The sequence below is a fragment of the Podarcis tiliguerta genome, assembly GCF_965153285.1.
Source record: "Podarcis tiliguerta genome assembly, chromosome: 6".
Classification (NCBI taxonomy): domain Eukaryota; kingdom Metazoa; phylum Chordata; class Lepidosauria; order Squamata; family Lacertidae; genus Podarcis; species Podarcis tiliguerta.
Window position 1 is genome coordinate 57,758,756 of NC_139539.1, and position 14,309 is coordinate 57,773,064.

Here is a 14,309-nt window from a genome sequence, read left to right on the forward strand (position 1 = left end):
ACCCATTCAGAATACAGAGAAGTGATATTTGAAATCACTGCAACTGAAACAGCAGAATATCAGGGACAGGGATGAAATACATATGTTAATGGTCTACCGGCAGGGAACACAAGTTGTAGTAGTTTATACAATTGATTACAGCCCCGCTCCCAATTTGCCTTGAAATGACTGGGGTAGAATAGCATAATGACCATGTGATTTGCATAATTAATTACATAAATGACACAAGTTTCATAATTTTACCACAGCAGACAGTGAGATAGATAATTTAGGTTTTGGTGGAAGACAAACTGCAGCAGAAGGTAAACAGTGCTGCACGTGACCAATACAGGGCAGAAAACGATGCCTTCGTACATCCCTAGTTCCGAGCATACGCTCAAAAATCTATACACTATTTCTGATCTTGCCACTGTTTTCCAAAGGAATACCAGAAATGTACCAAGACACCTAGTATTAAGTTTTCATAAACAGAAAAGTGTGTAAACAGGTAATCAGAAAAAGGAAAGACGAAAGACAAATGTACTATATGAAATTCTAAGCACAGCGATGACTGATAGCAGGCTGTACTCTGGGTACCACATTGTACTACATTTTGTTTCATTATACGTTGGATAGCTCAATGAAAACATCAGTGTGGTGTGCAGTCAGCAGTAAGTCTATGTTAGGGATTATAAAGTAGAAGGCTAAAAATAAAAGTAGCCTGAAGGGTAAAATGCCTTTCTATAAATCTATGGTGCAGTTATATTTGGAATGCTATGTACAGTTCTGGTCACCCCATCTATAAAAGGGCATCTTAAGAGGGGGAAAAGACAGAAAAAGGCAACCGGATCACCGGATCATCAAGGGCTTGTGGCACATTCCTTAAGAGACAGGAATGGCTTACCCCCAGGATGTGGACCTGATTCCACACACACACACACACACACACACACACACACATTTCTGATTTCCATAACCTACCAGTTTTGCTGGCAGCATCACCAAAACTAAAAATATAGCATAACAGGCATGCATACCTCTCCACTCACCCCTGCCTCATGATACATATGGGTTGATCATTTGCTTAGGAGGAAGTGATAATCCCCTTTCTCATCTGATCATTCTGTTCTGTAGGATGAGACTGTGTGCTTGTTGGGGGGGGGGCATGTAAGAGTGGCCACACACGGAACTAGCATTGGTTGGCCAAGGGTGACTACAACTTTCGGGCAAAAAAAAAAAAAAAAGGTTAGCCACCCCTAGTGGGGTGTCTGTGTTTTAAACATGCTTTAAATACATCATGTGTACATAGTCTATGAGTGAAGCCAACCACATATTCTCAAGTGTGATAAAATGGGTGTGACTTAGCCTTGAAAACAAATGGGTACGACTCAGCCTTGAAAACAAATACTGCCAAACCCAGAAAAATGTGCCTTGACGCCCATTCAACCACACCTTAAAACAGCCTTCCACTTTCCGCCAGTGCCCTCCTGAAGAGTTTTCACTACAATTTCTATCTACCAATACACCCAGCGGTTAGAAATTTTGGGAGTTATAGTCCAAAATGTTGGGAAGGCACAAAGTTGGGGAAAGCTGCCTTAAAGGTCTTCACTCTAATTGCCTAAGGTTCTTCCCATAAAAGTAAACTATCAGAGGGAAATGGCATCCATGTCTACGGGTGATAGGCTGAGTTGAAAAACTGTGATGCTGTTGGTTTGTCACGCTTCCTAGAACAGCTCTGAGGTGCTTTACAAAATTGCATGGCTGAAGTTATTCTGAATGTTCTGTGAAGGAATACCCAATAAATACAAATGAATGTACCTTCCTTTTTCAAGCAGGCTGATAACCTCCATGTGCCTCGGATATTAACTGGTCCTCTTACACACCCTTGCAAGGACAGAAAGCTACGCCATATAGGCTATGCATGTATGTGAGCTTGTTGCCCCCTAGTGGCTCTGCTACAGAAGTTGCAAACAGAACTACTCTCGGTGGTTCCTGAAGTCTGGGGCCAAAAAGAGTCTCTTGAGGGCTTTTCCACACCAAGGAGGCTAATTGTAACCATCTTGGTCATCAATCCCACCTTGAAGCCATTTTCCATTGTGGAAACAACCATCATTGTGCAGCTTTCCAGTATTTCTTATGGATATTTGTCTTTTAAAAAAAGGTGAATATTTGCCACAATATGGCTTCCTCAAGACTGTTCAGCTGTCCATAGCATTTCATTCCTTAACTGGAAGAATATAATTGGTTTACAGTGGCAAGTAGAAAATAATGCTTCTCATGGTTAGTTAGATAATTGTAACCCACCTTTCTTCTATTTTGGAACTCAAGATGGCCTACAGGGGATTCCAAAGTAGGAAGTCAATTCCCAGGTCTGTTTAGTTTTAGCAAAGTAGCTTTGTGCCCTTAGACCATGGTCTGGGGCTGAGCACCCAGACTCTCAAGACTCTCCGTGCCATAATGACCAAAGGCACAGGTCATTTTTACAGTATAACAATGTGGAGGTCAGCAGTTTAGGTCTTAAGTGTGTTAGATCAGTGGTTCCCAATTACTGAGGACCCCCTATTTTTCAAAAGTTGAGCCATGGACCCCCTACTTTTGAAAATTTTGATAACTCTATGGTAGTTACCTCTGCAAACCAATTTTTTGAATTGGCTTGAATTGAGTTTGAATAAGCAAATGATTTTAGGTGTACTAAAAAACCAGGCCATAAAATTTGTGATTTTACCATGCAAAAATGATGAAAAATTAGTTGGGGGGGGAGGCAAGGGATGGGGCCACGGACCCCCTGGGTGCATTCTGTGGACTCCCAGGGGTCCCCGGACTCTTAATAGGGAACCACTGCATTAGGTGTTTTCATTGTTCTCAGACACATACAAATGTTTTAATGCTCTGAGTAGCTGTGCAGGGCAGTAGAGAATACTGTACTATGAGCTCTGAAGAGTGTAGTGCAAGCATGATGCAGTATTAACAGTGCCAGTCTCTGAGCAGGTAAATCAGGATTAAAATCCTTGCTGACCTGGGCTCAGTAACACTCTCTCATTCATAGGCTTGCTGTGAGTATAAATTTAGAGCAACCCCTCTAAATGCTGCCCTGAGAGCCTTGCAGCATACAAAGGGGGAAAAATATTTCTCTTGCTTAAAATATTTTTCCATTGTAAAGTGGAAAATGAAAATTTGTTCCATTAGAAATGTATATTTCTCCCTCCAAACCATGTCAAGTTTACATGGTCACCTACTGATTATTTACAGGACTGTCTTTTTATGCACGCACCTCCTGCTATATCTTTTTTTCATTACTCTGGTCCACACTGATAACTAATTTCATTCATTTGTACATTTCTGATGCCTGTTTGTTATATACTTTCCTTGCCTACAGCAAAGCTTGCTCATGAATTCATCTGCAACTTCATACACTTCCGTGCTAATCAGAGAAAGTGTTCGTTTCCTAGGCTAGGAAAAGGGATCTCAAATTACATATTTAAAGATGTGTCTCAGCTCAGGGAGAATTAAAATCCCTCATTACCTTTAAAGGAGGCCAACACAACAACTAATAGCTACAACTAAATTCATTCACATCGTTAGTATTCAAGACTGTCCTTTGAACTCCCATCCTTTTGCTTACCAGGCTCACAGCTTGACCTTCCCAAGTCATTGGAATGGATGGATTTTATGGCTTTAGAAACAGCTTTTCATTCTTCTGTGTTCCTGTTGATAACAACCAAGTACAAGATTGGATTTCTCAACCCACAGGTGAAATATTGAAAAGAAATAATCATTTTAACCACCACTGTTTACTGGTGTTAAATAGACAATATTGTTTCTCCATAAGTCAGAGCCCAATGCAGACCTTTAGATGTATTGGCTTAAACAGAAAACACTTTTATCAGATTTAACTATAAGAATGATAATTGCATACATCTACTTCTAATTATTTTTTAGGGAAATCAATGGTCAAGCTATTGCAATCTGGTAAAAATCTACATCTTTGCTCACAAAATCTTTCAGAAGAAAATAAATATTTACAGCATCCTCTGATATTCAAATCTCAGCATTTCAGATCTGTTGTTTTCATTAAGTGCTTCATCGTTTCACGGTTCAATAACATCTTTTGCCGCTTTATCCAGGCAATCAATGCTAACTGACTGTTTTTGCAGTATTCAAGTCCAAAAAATTTGGATCAGCTACAATCCTCAGGCTACAATGCAAACTCTCTTTGCACCAGACTGGGCAGGTGGAGGGACCTGAGTTGGGTGGATGTATCCCTTCACTGGCTGCCACTGGTGATGAGCTCCCCTTCCACCCACCCAGAGGTCTGGAAGAAGTACTGCTTGACAGGATATCTGCCAACAGTAGCCCACAGAAGAATCTAAAACAGGGAATTCTGGGGGCTTAAGGAAGAGGGAGTAAGCCAGAAGGCAAGGGACCTTCTCAGGAGTTGCACTCACCCTATGGAACACCCTCCCATCAGATGTCAAGGAAATAAACAACTATCTGACTTTTAGAAGACTTCTGAAGGCAGCCCTATATTGGGAAGTTTTTAGTGTTTGATATTTTGCTATGCTTGAATGCAGTGCAGCTGCTGGTGAGGCAGTGGCTTAGCTGCTCTGTCACCCTCTGCCAGCAGCTGGCCAGAGTTTGGACATTAGAAAACAGTAGGACTCTTACATTTACCAATAAAATGTTGCACACAACAAGCTATTTTGTGAATATCCAGGCTTGCCTTCTCTTCCTTGAAGGATCTCTCTTTGACTGCAGTTTTAACATCCTGGCACAATCGCCTGCAATGCAGGAATCTCAGCTAGCTAAAGCATCCATGGCAGATGACCACCGGACCTCCACTTAAAAACCTCCAAGGAAGGAGAGTCCACAACCTCCCGAGGATAACCGTTCCACTGTTGAACAGTTCTTACTGTCAGAAAGTTCTTCCTGATATTTAGTTGGACTCTCCTTTCTTGTAACTGAATTCCATTGGTTTGGATCCTACCCTGAAGAGCAGGAGAAAACAAGCTTGCTCCATGTGCCATGTGCCAGCCCTTTCGGTATTTGTAGATGGCTATCATATCTCCTCTCGGTCTCCTCTTTTCCAGGCTAAATATACTAAACATCGTATAATAGCTCTGCAATACAACAGCACACAACCAAAAAGTATCACACTGGCTGTTCATGCCATGTCAGACTGCTAAATCAAATATCCAAATTCATGGATATTTGGATTCATGAGTGAGCTCACAGATGCCAGCATTGAGTTTTGGGAGAAGAACATTAGAAGGCAGGAAGGTTTGGTCACTGGGGTAAGAGTTAGAATCAGCTGATAAGTCCCAAGCAACAACAGCATTTTATTGGTGGCTTCTGCACAGTTAAATGTGCAAAAAGCACTGGTCTATGGCATATGAAAGAATAACACGTTTAATGAGTTCTCACTATGCCAAATTACTTTAGTCTTGTCCTGCCCAATTCATCCGGTTGCACCAAAGTGGATCTGATTTCCAATCAGAAAGCAAATGAGCACTTGACCTATATATTTCCTTTCATATTTATCCACACCCCAACTTCTGTTTTCAATGACTGCACAAGAACAATTCCTGTGGGGGTCTCCATTCATTTCAAAGAAACATAACTAGCAACAAACTCAGTGTAACATGGAATGGAGAGTTCTGTTCTTCCGTTGTAAAGGATGGAGAAATACTACACACCTGAGCTTCAGGGTTCAGAATATTGGTTTGGAAAAGTATTTTAAATAATAGGTTTACCTGGAGAAAGTAAATTGATGTAATTGCCATGTTAGCTTGCCCTCATGCAATATTCTGAGAATCTATAAATATACCAGCATAAATTCTGATCTGACACAGACCAGAGTAACACTACTCATATCAGTGGAGGTCTCCTGGATTTACACCACTTTCAGAAAGTAGCTTTTCTGTATTTAGCTTTAATTTAAAAATAAATGAATTTTCCACAACACTGACAGTATTGACCTGGCATATTATCCAAATAGAAATTTTTAATGAAACAAGAATAACACAAGAGTACATTTATAATAGATATGCAAATATTGGTCTTTTCTTAAAGGTCTCCCCATCTACACTCATGGGGCTTGCTTGCCTTACGTGGGAGGTGAACCCAGTGTGCATTTATTAAAGTGACAGCAAAAAAAGGAGTTCATAGCTACAGTCAGAACATCAATTAGATTTTTTTTATAAAAAAAGAAACGAAACATTACAAAAGAATTCTGTTTCTGGAGCTCTCTGTCTAAGAGAGATCATATATTAATTTGTCTCCTTCCTCCTCAGCCCAGCTTTAACTGTTGTCATTCCAAAGCAAATCCCTACCTTGGATGGACAGAGTAAAAACAACAACATATAGCCCTTCTATATTCTATAAGAATCATTCTTATAGAATTCTACAATGGTACCTCGGGTTACAAACTTAATTCATTCCAGAGGTCCGTTCTTAACCTGAAACTGTTCTTAACCCGAGGTACCACTTTAGCTAATGGGGCCTCCTGCTGCTGCCATGCTGCCACCACGCGATTTCCGTTCTCACCCTGTGGCAAAGTTCATAACCCAAGGTAGTACTCCCAGGTTAGCGGAGTTTGTAACCTGAAGCGTCTGTAACCCGAGGTGTTTGTAACCCAAGGTACCACTGTATGTGTCTTTATCTTCTTTTGTCAAGCATAATTAACATTCTATGTGCATGAGTAGGCTGGTTTACCAGGGATTGGCGGGGGGGGTGGCAGTGCAAACATAAATAAATAAATAATCTAACTTCCCGTGTAAGCTTTGTGGTAGCAAATTAGGATGAATGTTCAATAAACAGGTCCTCTGGAGGAGCCTTTGGAGGAGTGAATTTGTTGTGCTAGGGCAGCAGAGCCCTTTAAGCTACTTTCCTTGCACAGATCTAAATTATCAACATGCTTTTGACTCACTCCTGCAAAATACTTTGAGTCTGGAGGCACCCTTGGGAGAAATGCTAGTGTACAATTAGCAACAGTTCTATCCAAATGTTCAAATGACAAGGGATGTATTTGCTTCTGCCTTGTTTCCCAACACCTACATTCCACCCCACCTCCCAAGAAGTAACCATCAGGGTCATCAGGGGTTAGCATTGTGAGGTATCTGCAGAGGCCCACACCCTAGCCCTACCCACTGCTGATCACTACTATCTCAACCTTGATGGCAACCGTCAGGCGCAGACAAACAGGGGAAAGGACATGGTGCTTTAAGTTGCAGGCATGTGCCTAGAAACACGACTCAAAAGGTAATCTGGATGTGCCCTAAATTACTCATGATGACCACATATTTTCTTAGGGGAGGGGATGCAGCTCCATATAAGAGCACCTGCCTTGAATGCAGAAAGTGCCAGGTTCAATCTCTAACACCTCCACACGAGACTGGAAGCATCTCCAGTCTGTGACCTCAGAGAGCTTCTGCCAATCAGTGTAAACAATACTGAGCTACATGGACCAATGGTATAAAGGCAGGTCCCCATGTTCCTTTTCCCCACCAGCTTTCCTGACTGGTTGCCTTTGGTGACTAATTCCATTCTTCCTTTTATCTTATACCTCTGCTTTGCTGTGTCTGTGTGCGTACACACTTAGATGTGCTCAAGCGATTAGCCTTGGGAATATTATGGTTTATATATTGAGTGGACATAATTGATTTGTTCTCAGATTATTTAATGGCAGCAGGTGGCAGCTCCCTAGCAAAGAACAGTACGCCAGCGACAAATTACTTTCTCATATGTTATGCTTGTTTCCTTCATTATGGAATGTACTTAAATGCAGCAAGGCAAAGTCAGATGAGGAAGCCGCAATTGATTTCATATACATTTGCCATGACCCTGTGACAGATTTTGTGAGCTGGTCTAGAGCATGGCCCATGACCAGCGAGGATGATTGCTGTAGTCTAAGAATGCCAGGAGGGCTTCAGTTCCCCAACCTGAATTTAGGATGTGGATTCTACACCCTCACCACACAGACACATCTTCTTACCTGCCTGACAGAGCTAATAAGGCTCTGTGCTGGCTGAAGCTGATGGGAATTGGAGTCTAACAATATTTGGAGGTCTACAAGTTCCCCATCCGTGCCGTAGATTATGTGTATTAGCATACCCCTTAACTGTCCTGGGGGAAAGGGACATCCTGTTTTTTCCTGCAAGAGCATGATGGACATTTTGGACACCGTGCTGCCACAGTTTGGGGACATGATCTTGCCCCGAAAAATAGCTTTTTGGGGAGCCACCATCTTGTGTGCCACTCCCAAATGCACATTTTGGGGTTGCCATGCTTGGGGGGGGATTTTTTTCTCCAGGGCCACAAACTTGCACAGGTCAAGTGACTCACATGGAAGTGCAGCCCCAGAAGATGGTTTTTCCATTCATCGTATTGGAGGGTATGTTTCAGGTATTATCTGCAAATATTAGAAGAAGTTGGTCTCACTGTGTACCATGCCAATGGGTTAGGTGTGGGGAAAGCACAAGCAGATTCAGAGAGAGGAGTCAGTATCCTGTACCCACTAATCACCAATCCAAACAGTAGCTAGAAAAGAGTTAAATTCATTCTCAGTCTTCCTTCCTCTGAGCTCTCTCTGGCATTTCCAAATCTGCTTCAGGCAGTTGGGGGGGGGTAGGGATTGCTGTAAAACAATTGCGGCAAACAGCATTGAAAAAAGGAGAGCATTTGCACATTTAAGGAGCTTGGGGAAATACCATTCCTTGCTCCTGTGAAAATACTACATTTGATCCGAACATCGAAATGAGTGAATGTTCTGTACATCTCTGAACGTTGCCGCTTGTATTTCATAATCATTCTTCTGTGGTTCTCCTGGTTTAAGTCGTGAAACCAATATGAAGACATTTTCACACAGACAGGTGCAGTCTCAGCCTCAATCAATCATTCTGTAATTAGGAGCCTGTCAAGAAGGGCTAAATATATGTTCTGGGATTTCAGCACTGCTGCAAGCTTTGTGGATGCAAAAGTTTGCCAGGGAGGAAACTATGGAACAGCAGCATCTTAGACATCAGAGACAGAAATGCTAATTTGGCTTCTGCCTATTGTTGCATAGTAATTAAGTGCCAATCCTCACAGCTTTCTGGGATGGCAGAAAATGGGCTGAAAATGATACTGACCGTTGTTTGGCTAATGTCCTCACTCAATACACTTTTGGGAAATAGGCATAGATGTACCAACTCATGACCTGCACTTGTGGTTAGGTGCACAAACTATTGCTTCACCACAAGGCAACCAATATGCTGGTTTGTTTCAGATCAACTTTCTGAGAAGATTCATCAGGCTACCACACACTCCTTTCAGCAGATTCCATATCTCCACCCCTTCCTTCTGAGTAGTCAAACAACAGTTTGAGGGAATAACAGCTGAGGGTGGGAGAGAGCAGCGACTGTAAAGCAAGAAGTTGTGAGCTTGGCCCATCACGCAGAGATCCAGAACTTTTGGTGCTGATGCTCATTGGCACCAGTAGGGCAGAAGACAGTGAGACCAACAGTAGATGGGAGCCGGAGCCAATGACAAGCAGAGTGAATGGCAGTTTTGCCTAGTCCTCCATCCTACTGAGTTCTATGATGGCAACATTCAGGAAGAGGAAGCTGACAGCCAATGTCAACCCCCTGGGCTGGATGTTAAGCAAGATGGTAGGCAGGTGGGAGTTGTCCGAGGCAGACCGAGGCTGGTGGGACATTGCACCATTTGCCCTAATGCCTGGGATCCACAAGTGAAATAGTTCACTGGAGAAATCAGATGAGATGACACCCAGAGCCCTAATACAGAATAGGAAGTGCCACATAAGAAAGTACAGGGCTCAGGGGAAAGAAACAGATGCCTTGAGAGACTCAATCATCCAAGCCAGGAATAGCAAACATTTGGCCATCCAGACATTCTTGTGCCCAGTAATCCCCAGCCAGGATGGACAGTGGCCAAGGATGATGGAAGTTTTAATCCAGCAACATCTGCACTGCATTGGGAGGGCCACAGCTTTTAACTCAGGCTTCCCACACAACCCTCCAGATTTTCAAGGTGCACCTGGAACCGTGGAGGACAAATTGGTTAAAATCACTCCCCTCTCCACTTCCAACAGTGGAGAAATCCTATGAGCAGAGTTCCCCTTGTGGAATCTCTGGATCCAAACCACTGGCTTCGAATGGATTTGTGAATGTTAACCATCCATTGTACATGACTTTCCTTTGTTGTGTCTAAGTGAGCAGCAAAATAAACTTCTCTTTCTGTAAGAAAACTTACAATAGATCTGTGGCTGTGATTGGATTCTAGCAAAAGGGTCTCCCTTCAGTAATCAGCACCTCTTTTGTTGAATGCACAGGATGAAAGTTGGTTAAAGCTATAGCCAGAAGAGGAAATGTAAAGAATACAATTGAATTAAGAGTGCTATTAAATACAGGGGGAAGTTATCTAACATCTGCTTAATTGTAACTCCTCTTAGCAGGTAATATCAATGATCCATCAATCAGAGAAAGCGGGGCTTGGAGGAAAGCATGGGAGAGGGGATAAGAAAATCAATATGCAGTAGACGCGGTGGACTAATAGAAAATCAGTATCTGTGGTGCTGCTGCTCACTCACTTGAGATGCCAACACTTTCTAACAAGAGTTTCTGCAAGTGAGTGCCAGGCTGCTGCTGTACTGGGGCAGACAGCAATAAGTGGCCACCGTTCCTGACCAGTAATGGAGGAGAAGTTCAGGTAAGGAACAGTCCAGCTCTATGATTCTATGGTCATGGTGCTCAGCACACTTCCCCAAGAGGCATTATATTCCACCATGCAATATTTTGGAAATATGAAAACAGGAGAAGTGTGGCATGATAAGGAAAAGAACAGGAGACTGTGTTTTCTTAATGCAAAAAGCTGTTATACTTGCACACAAACAACAAGTACAATGGTTACAGGGCCTGATGAAATGTAGCTTATGCCTTCAGCAGCCCTAGGGTAAATGGCTGTTTTTCAGAAAGACATGGTTCAATGGCAGAGCACATGCTGTGCGTGCCAAACATGGTGGCTTCATTCCCTGGTATCTTCAGACAGACTGGAAAAGAAGGTTGCTCTCTTTAACCTGGAGAGCCATTTCCAGTCAATATGAAGCTAGATGGACTAATGGTATGACTTGATTTGAAGGCAACTTCCTGCATTTCCAGTTATATACACACTTAAGACAAAGTCATGTGTCACCTGCAGTTGAGCACAATTAGGCTCAAGCGACGCTACAGTAATAAACCGCTTGTGTGGGAAATGGCTTTGCCAATGATAGAAGATGTGATAGGTTATTATAAAGTGGCCTTCCCCCGTAAGGTGCACTCCAGACCCTAACTGCACGGTCAATGGTCAGGGCTTGTGGGAGCAATGCTGCTCAACATCTAGAGGGTACAAGTTCAGGAAGGCTGTTCTATAGCAGGCTATTGGTCTTTTAGCACCCGTGATTCTCTATAGTTGTTGAAATCCTTCCAACAATCTACCGGCTCCTAATAATGGTTTATAAATAACACCTTTATAGGAAATATGTCCTTCATACACTGAAAATAATGAATATGCATTTTCCTTTCTTTTCCCAGCTCCCATCTGCAGGGAACATATGCCACGTACAGCCATTCCAAAAGATCAGAAGAAGGTCTAAAGTACACAAGCTATAAAATATGCAGACTACGTCCTCACACAGAAAAATCACATTCCTAAACGGGAGGGGAGAGGGGGTGAGGAGCCACTTTGCTGTTAATGAGGGTTTAATTAATTGTCAGCTTGGCTCAGTCATTGAGGGCTTTCACCTCTGTCCCAGAATGTCATGGTTGCCAGGCCTACATTGGGGTCTGAATTCATTGCCAGTGCTGACACTGCAGTCTTACATTAGAGGTCCCAACCTTCCTATAAAGTGCTTCAGCTGTAAGGGCCTTCTGGTCTCCAATGGCAACTCCAGCTGGTAGGTGAAATGATGCTGGCTGGCACTTTTCAGACAGAGTACAGATGGAGCCACTTTCTCTCCCTCTCCCTCTCTCTCTCAACAAAAAACCCTGTCCAATGAGAATAAACTAGGTTCTAAAAGGAACCACAGCTGTGTGCTAGCACATCATAACAGGGTGCATGTGAAGTGGGGCAATGGACAGAGAATTGTGTTTGATCAAAGAAGGTTCAACTCCCACTGCTCAGCCATGGGTGGCCCTGAAGCAAGTCAATGTCTGTCCAACGGTGCTTCATATGTTAGTGATCAGCTCCAAAATGCATGAAGGCATCGGCTTGTGAGAGTCATCACAAGAATGAAAATCAGACACCAGTCTTTAGGATATATATACAACCTTTGCACATAAAGCCTGAACACAGGGTAGAAGGGCTTGCACCATTAACACTCCAATATATCTTGCCTATCCAAGCCACAGAGCAAGACAAGCCTTTGTGTTTCCAGCTTCCAGTAGCAACCAAAACTCTCTCTCTTACACAAACACACAGACCACCTCCTACCTGTTCTCCATCCTAGGGTGATATGTCAAGCCAGGTGAGGGGGCAATGCATACCACATTAAGACCAATACCTTACAAACAGACTGCTTTGACTTTTTAAACAGATTCTTCTACTAGATTCTGTAACTTCACTAGATACAGAATCACAGGCCAGGAAATCATGCAGAGTGACACACACACCCAACAACATATACAGTGGTACCTTGGGTTACGAACTTAATTCGTTCCAGAGGTCCGTTCTTAACCTGAAACTGTTCTTAACCTGAGGTACCATTTTAGCTAATGGGGCCTCCCGCTGCCGCCACGCCATTGCCGCGTGATTTCTGTTCTCATCCTGAGGTAAAGTTCTTAACCCAAGGTACTACTTCCAGGTGAGCGGAGCCTTTAACCTGAATTGTTTGTAACCCAAGGTACCACTGTAACAGTATTATTTCCATAGTTGCATCATGTCCCATTACTGCATTTTCCATGTGTATGCTTCTCTGCTATGATGAGGCACCAACAACAAAAAAGGCTTCCTATTCAATATCCCCTAATTTAGTATCCTAGTTCAGTATCTCCTAGTTAAGATTCTCCCTGCCCCCATGGCAGTGTAGAGGGTAACCTTTGATGAGAGGAAGTATGACTGACACACTTGCACAAGACTGACATCATGTCTTATTTTAATTGTGAGAGCAACTTTTAACTTTAGCCTGTAAAAATGAATTACAATCTTATTCCAAGATCATTTTCAACAATATTGGTTGCTAGCAAGCTCTTGCTGCTTCTTTTGCATTGGCTTCCCTTTCACCAGCCTAGTTTAGGGCCAGTTCATACATCTATTTAAAACTGTTGTATCCAGCAAACACAAGCATGATGGGTGAGCTACCAAAGAGTAATAGCAGCAGCTATTTCATCAGCCCATAGTAGGCAGAGTGTACAAGGACTACTGGGCCACTTCACCTGCTCAGCTAAGAGGCCAGCAACTTTTAGGTCCTCCTCTCCTTGAACTCTTTCCAATTCAGCTGGTTGTTACAAGAAGTCTTAACTAAGACCTAGTAGCTGAGTTTGCTTCCTCCACTTCCTCCTTCTCCTTTTCCTTTGTTGTCATGTCCCTTTGTTGGGACTACCTTTTCCCTGATTCCTGCATATTGATCTGCAAACTTTTTGTAGGATGAAGAGCAGGGTAAAAATATTGAAATAAATAAGTAAGTAATCAGAGACAGAACATATGCACAATACTTTTTCACTGATATTTTTCACACATTTGACTGAGAGTTGTCAAGTACTGAATAATCAAGTTATTGGAGATCAAGAAATTTGTGAACCTGACCTCAGAACCTGGGCAACTGAGTGTTTTGTTGTATGCTGTTTACATAGAAATTCACTACAAGGGGAATTAATGGTAGAATTAAACTTCATTCCTGGGACTCAGCTACATTAATAAAGAAACAACAATTTGAAAGCACTAGAAACATACAACAGCAGATGGCACCAGAAAGCAGGAAATTTTTATACACAGTTTTCCATAGGGGTTTCCCCCCCTTTTGTTATAACGATCCAATTCCTGACTTATTTATAGCATTTTTTCCTATGTGTAGATCCACCTTGGATGAGGTCTCAGAGCTTACAGATCAGTAATAACTTCTCCAGACAAGTCACACCACCAAGGTGACCTCCTGGGTTATAGCTGTTTCTCTTAAAGGGTATTTAGTTGATAATGTATACATTGCACTGAGCATCATCCCTGAGCATCATACTGATAGCGGGGGGGGGGGGGGATGACACAGTTCACTCTCTTTTGTACGGATTTTTAGGGGCCCAGGACAAGCTAAAGCCAATCCCAAAATCACCTGACCCACAAAAGGAAGTAGTGGACATATTTAT

At 42.6% G+C, this 14,309-nt stretch overlaps 1 protein-coding gene across 1 annotated transcript in view; it reads right to left on the bottom strand.

Annotated features, from left to right (window-relative positions):
* The window catches only part of DAB1 (DAB adaptor protein 1), a 635,724-nt gene that overhangs the window by 611,549 nt on the left and 9,866 nt on the right, over positions 1-14,309 (bottom strand). Inside the window, exons 5-6 of the mRNA XM_083448084.1 lie at positions 3,602-3,684; positions 2,057-2,206 (exon numbers count right to left, since the gene is read on the bottom strand). The gene's annotated coding sequence lies outside the window, so the exon portion shown is untranslated. The remainder of the gene's footprint in view (positions 1-2,056; positions 2,207-3,601; positions 3,685-14,309) is intronic.